Raw genomic sequence first — 7,173 nt, forward strand, 5'->3', positions numbered from 1 at the left:
GAGAGACACACACACAGGCTCAGAGAGAGCGAGAGAGACACACACACACAGGCTCAGAGAGAGAGACACACACACACAGGTTCAGAGAGAGAGAGACACACACACACAGGCTGAGAGAGAGAGAGAGAGACACACAGGCTGAGAGAGAGACACACACAGGCTCAGAGAGAGCGAGAGAGAGAGACACACACAGGCTCAGAGAGAGAGAGAGAGAGACACACACACAGGCTCAGAGAGAGAGAGAGAGAGAGACACACAGGCTCAGAGAGAGCGAGAGAGACACACACACAGGCTCAGAGAGAGAGAGAGACAGAGACACACACACACAGGCTCAGAGAGAGAGACACACACACACAGGTTCAGAGAGAGAGAAACACACACAGGCTGAGAGAGAGAGAGAGAGAGACACACACACAGGCTCAGAGAGAGAGAGAGAGAGACACACACACAGGCTCAGAGAGAGAGAGAGAGAGACACACAGGCTCAGAGAGAGCGAGAGAGACACACACACAGGCTCAGAGAGAGAGAGAGACAGAGACACACACACAGGCTCAGAGAGAGAGAGACACACACACACAGGTTCAGAGAGAGAGAAACACACACAGGCTGAGAGAGAGAGAGAGAGAGACACACACACAGGCTCAGAGAGAGAGAGACACACACACATGCTGAGAGAGAGAGACACACACACACACAGGCTGAGAGAGAGAGACACACACACACACAGGCTGAGAGAGAGAGAGACACACACACAGGCTGAGAGAGAGACACACACACAAAGGCTGAGAGAGAGAGAGAGAGAGACACACACACAGGCTGAGAGAGAGAGCGAGAGAGAGACACACACAGGCTCAGAGAGAGAGAGACACACACACACACACAGGCTGAGAGAGAGACACACACACACAGGCTGAGAGAGAGAGACACACACACATACAGGCTGAGAGAGAGAGACACACACACACACACACAGGCTGAGAGAGAGAGACACACACACACACACAGGCTGAGAGAGAGACACACACACAGGCTCAGAGAGAGACACACACACACAGGCTCAGAGAGAGAGACACACACACACAGGCTGAGAGAGAGAGACACACACACAGGCTCAGAGAGAGAGACACTCACACACACAGGCTCAGAGAGGTAGACACACACACACACACAGGCTCAGAGAGAGAGAGACACACACAGGCTAAGAGAGAGAGAGAGACACACTCACACACACACAGGCTGAGAGAGACACACACACATAGGCTCAGAGAGAGGGAGAGAGAGAAAGAGACACACACAGGCTGAGAGAGAGAGACACACACAGGCTCAGAGAGAGGGAGAGAGAGAGAAAGAGACTCACACAGGCTGAGAGAGAGAGACACACACACACAGGCTGAGAGAGAGAGACACACACACAGGCTCAGAGAGAGAGACACACACACAGGCTCAGAGAGAGAGCGAGAGAGACACACACACACAGGCTCAGAGAGAGAGACACACACACACACAGGCTGAGAGAGAGACACACACACACAGGCTCAGAGAGAAAGAGACACACACAGGCTCAGAGAGAGAGAGAGAGAGAGAGAGAGAGAGAGACACACACACGCACAGGCTGAGAGAGAGACACACACACAGGCTGAGAGAGAGAGACACACACACACAGGCTCAGAGAGAGAGACACACACACAGGCTGAGAGAGAGACACACACAGGCTGAGAGAGTGACACACAGGCTCAGAGAGAGAGACACACACACAGGCTCAGAGAGAGAGACACACACACACAGGCTCAGAGAGAGAGACTCACACAGGCTGAGAGAGAGAGAGACACACACACACACACACACACACACACAGGCTCAGAGAGAGAGAGAGAGACACACAGGCTCAGAGAGATACACACACAGGCTGAGAGAGAGAGAGAGAGAGAGAGAGACACACACACACGCTCAGAGAGAGAGAGAGAGAGAGAGACACACACACAGGCTCTGACAGAGAGAGAGACACACACAGGCTCAGAGAGATACACACACAGGCTGAGAGAGAGAGAGAGAAAGAGACTCACACACAGGCTGAGAGAGAGAGACTCATACAGGCTGAGAGAGAGACACACACACACACATACAGGCTCAAGAGAGAGAGAGAGACACAGGCTGAGAGAGAGAGACACACACAGGATCAGAAAAAGAGAGAGAGAGAGAGAGACACACACACACACAGGCTCTGACAGAGAGAGAGACACACACAGGCAGAGAGATACACACAGGCTGAGAGAGAGAGAGAGACACACACACAGGCTCAGAGAGAGAGAGACACACACACAGGCTGAGAGAGCGACACACACACAGGCTCAGAGAGAGAGACACACACACAGGCTGAGAGAGCGACACACACTCACAGGCTCAGAAAAAGAGAGAGAGAGACACACACACACACACAGGCTCTGACAGAGAGAGACACACACAGGCTCAGAGAGAGAGAGAGAGAGAGACACACACACACAGGCTCAGAGAGATACACACAGAGACTCAGAGAGAGAGATACACACAGAGACTCAGAGAGAGAGAGAGACACACACACACAGGCTCAGAGAGATACACACAGAGACTCAGAGAGAGAGATACACACAGAGACAGAGGGAGAGAGACACACACACAGAGGCTCAGAGAGATACACACAGAGACTCAGAGAGAGAGAGAGAGAGACACACACACACACAGGCTCAGAGAGAGAGACACACACACAGGCTCAGAGAGATACACACAGAGACTCAGAGAGAGAGATACACACAGAGACTCAGAGAGGGAGAGAGACACACACACAGAGGCTCAGAAAGCGTGAGAGGGGGAGACATGGACAGAACCACAGAGCTTGGGGGAGAGATACATCCATAGAGTAGAGTTCTCTCACCACCAATCGAACATTGGGGAGCTCGCTCACTACCCCTTCTGCAGTGGAAATGCCCCTCACCACCATACAAAGAGTGCTGTTCCCTCCTGAGGACAGATAAACACACACAAACCTGAGGACACAGAAGGACTAAAAGAATGGACGCTCCACTTCAGAGTTGGTGCTGTACAAGAGTTAAGTAAACTGATTAATGTAAAGTGTAATTAACAGGCATTCGTGTCAGGAGGGACAGGAACACCAAGTGAGAGCATATTCACACCAGATGTACCTGGCAGGGACACAGGGAGTGGCAAGGGAGCGAATCGAGGAGAGGTACCCTCTGTAACTGGAGTAATAGAGATAATGGGGAAGAGCCTCTGTAATGGGGGGAGACTCCCTCTGTAACAGATACAGTGGGGTAGAGACTGAATCTGTAACAGGGTAATAGGGGAGAAATAGATTCTGTAATAGGTGTAATGGGGGAGAGAACATTGTAATAGGATTATTGCTAAGAGAGACCCCTTCAGTAACAGAGGAAATGGGGAGAGACCCCTCAATAACAGTGATAATGGGGAAGAGACCCCTCAACAACAGAGGTAATGAGAGACACCTCAATAACAGAGGTAATGGGAAGTGAACCCTCAGTAAGAAGTAATGGGGGAGAGATCCCTCAATAACAAAGGTAATGAAGGAGAGACCCCTCAATAACAGAGGTAATGAGGAGAGACCCCTCCATAACAGAGGTACTGGGGGAGAGACACCCTCTTGAAATGGTAATGGGGGAGAGACTCCCTCTAACAGGGATAATGGGAAGAGACTCCCTCAGTAAGTGGGGTAATGGGAGAGAGGTTCGCACTGTAACAGGGGAAATTGAGGAGTGACCCACTCGGTAGCAGTGATCATTGGCAAGAGGCTTGTTCTGTAACAAGGATAAGGGGGAGAGAGAATCCCATTGTAACAGGGATAATGGGGGAGAGAGACTCCCTCTGTAACAGGGATAATGGGGGAGAGAGACACCCTCTGTAACAGGGATAATGGGAGAGAGACTCCCTCTGTAACAGGGATAATGGGGGAGAGACTATCTCTGTAACAGGGATAATGGGGAGAGAGACTCCCTCTGTAACAGGGAAATTGGGGGAGAGACCCCCTGTAACAGGGACAATGGGGGAGAGGCTCCATCTGTAACAGGGATAATGGGAGAGAAACTCCCTCTGTAACAGGGATAATGGGGGAGAGAGAGTCCCTCTGTAACAGGGATAATGGGGGAGGGACTCCCTCTGTAACAGGGATAATGGGAGAGGGACTCCCACTGTAACAGGGATAATGGGAAAGAGAATCCCCCTGTAATAGAGAAAATGGGGAAGGGAGATTCCTTCAGTAACAGGGATAATGGGAGAGAGACTCCCTCTGTAACAGGGATAATGGGAGAGAGACTCCCTCTGTAACAGGGATAATGGGAGAGAGACTCCGTCTGCAACAGCGATAATAGGGAAGGGAGACTCCCTCTGTAACAGGGATAATGGGGGAGGGACCCCCTGTAACAGGGAAAATGGGGGAGAGAGTGTCCCCCTGTAACAGGGATAATGGGAGAGAGACTCCCTTAGTAACAGGGAGAATGGGCCAGATTCCCTCTGTAACAGGGATAATTAGGGATAATCTCCCTCTGTATTGGGATAATGGGAGACAGACTCCCTCTGTAACAGGGATAATGGTGAGAGAGACTGCATCTGTAACAGGGATAATGGGGGAGAGGGACACCCTCTGTAACAGGGATAATGGGGGAGAGAGTCCCTCTGTAACAGGGAGAATGGGGGAGAGAGACTCCCTCTGTAACAGGGATAATGGGGGAGAGAGACACCCTCTGTAACAGGGATAATGGGAGAGAGACTCCCTCTGTAACAGGGATAATGGGGGAGAGACTATCTCTGTAACAGGGATAATGGGGAGAGGCTCCCACTGTAACAGGGATAATGGGGGAGAGAGACTCCCTCTGTAACAGGGATAATGGGGGAGAGACCCCCTGTAACAGGGACAATGGGGGAGAGGCTCCATCTGTAACAGGGATAATGGGAGAGAAACTCCCTCCGTAACAGGGATAATGGGGGAGAGAGAGTCCCTCTGTAACAGGGATAATGGGGGAGGGACTCCCTCTGTAACAGGGATAATGGGAGAGGGACTCCCACTGTAACAGGGATAATGGGAGAGAGACTCCCTCTGTAACAGGGATAATGGGAGAGAGACTCCCTCTGTAACAGGGATAATGGGAGAGAGACTCCGTCTGCAACAGCGATAATAGGGAAGGGAGACTCCCTCTGTAACAGGGATAATGGGGGAGGGACCCCCTGTAACAGGGAAAATGGGGGAGAGAGTGTCCCCCTGTAACAGGGATAATGGGAGAGAGACTCCCTTTGTAACAGGGAGAATGGACCAGATTCTCTCTGTAACAGGGATAATTAGGGATAATCTCCCTCTGTATTGGGATAATGGGAGACAGACTCCCTCTGTAACAGGGATAATGGTGAGAGAGACTGCATCTGTAACAGGGATAATGGGGGAGAGGGACACCCTCTGTAACAGGGATAATGGGGGAGAGAGTCCCTCAGTAACAGGGGTAATGGGAGAGAGACTCCCTCTGTTACAGGGATAATGGTGGAGAGACCCCCTCTGTAACAGGGAAAATGGGGGAGAGACTCCCTCTGTAACAGGGATAATGGGGGAGAGACTCCCCCTGTAACAGGGATAATAGGGGAGAGACTCCCTCTGGAACAGGGATAATGGGGGAGACTCCCTCTGTTACTGGGATAATGGGGGACAGACTCCCTCAGTAACAGGGATAATGGGGGAGAGACTCCCTCTGTAACAGGGATAATGGGAGAGAGACTCCCTCTGTAACAGGGATAATGGGAGAGAGACTCCCTCTGCAACAGCGATAATAGGGAAGGGAGACTCCCTCTGTAACAGCGATAATGGTGAAAGAGACTGCATCTGTTTACAGGGATAACGGGGGAGAGAGTCTCCCTCTGTAACAGGGATAATGGGGGAGAGACTCCCCCTGTAACAGGGATAATGGGGGAGAGACTCCCCCTGTAACAGGGATAATGGGGGAGACTCCCTCTGTTACTGGGATAATGGGAGAGAGACTCCCTCTGTAACAGGGATAATGGGAGAGAGACTCCCTCTGTAACAGGGATAATGGGAGAGAGACTCCCTCTGTAACAGGGATAATGGGAGAGAGACTCCGTCTGCAACAGCGATAATAGGGAAGGGAGACTCCCTCTGTAACAGGGATAATGGGGGAGGGTCCCCCTGTAACAGGGAAAATGGGGGAGAGAGTGTCCCCCTGTAACAGGGATAATGGGAGAGAGACTCCCTTTGTAACAGGGAGAATGGACCAGATTCCCTCTGTAACAGGGATAATTAGGGATAATCTCCCTCTGTATTGGGATAATGGGAGACAGACTCCCTCTGTAACAGGGATAATGGTGAGAGAGACTGCATCTGTAACAGGGATAATGGGGGAGAGGGACACCCTCTGTAACAGGGATAATGGGGGAGAGAGTCCCTCTGTAACAGGGATAATGGGGGAGAGAGACTCCCTCTATAACAGGGATAATGGGAGAGAGACACCCTCTGTAACAGGAAAAATGGGAGAGAGACTCCCTCTGTAACAGGGATAATGGGGGAGAGACTCCCTCTGTAACAGGGGTAATGGGAGAGAGTCTCCCTCTGTTACACGGGTAATGTGAGAAAGACTCCCTCAGTAACAGGGGTAATGGGAGAGAGACTCCCTCTGTTACAGGGATAATGGTGGAGAGACACCCCTCTGTAACAGGGATAATAGGGGAGAGACTCCCTCTGGAACAGGGATAATGGGGGAGACTCCCTCTGTTACTGGGATAATGGGGGACAGACTCCCTCAGTTATAGGGATAATGGGGGAGAGACTCCCTCTGTAACAGGGATAATGGGAGAGAGACTCCCTCTGCAACAGCGATAATAGGGAAGGGAGACTCCCTCTGTAACAGGGATAATGGTGAAAGAGACTGCATCTGTTTACAGGGATAACGGGGGAGAGAGACTCCCTCTGTAACAGGGATAATGGGGGAGACTCCCTCTGTTACTGGAATAATGGGGGAGAGACTCCCTCAGTAACAGGGATAATGGGAGAGAGACTCCCTCTGTAACAGGGATAATGGGGGAGAGACTCCCTCTGTAACAGGGATAATGGGGGAGAGACTCCCCTCTGGAACAGGGATAATGGGGGAGACTCCCTCTGTTACTGGGATA

The sequence above is a fragment of the Hypanus sabinus genome, unplaced genomic scaffold, assembly GCF_030144855.1.
Source record: "Hypanus sabinus isolate sHypSab1 unplaced genomic scaffold, sHypSab1.hap1 scaffold_1002, whole genome shotgun sequence".
NCBI lineage: Eukaryota > Metazoa > Chordata > Chondrichthyes > Myliobatiformes > Dasyatidae > Hypanus > Hypanus sabinus.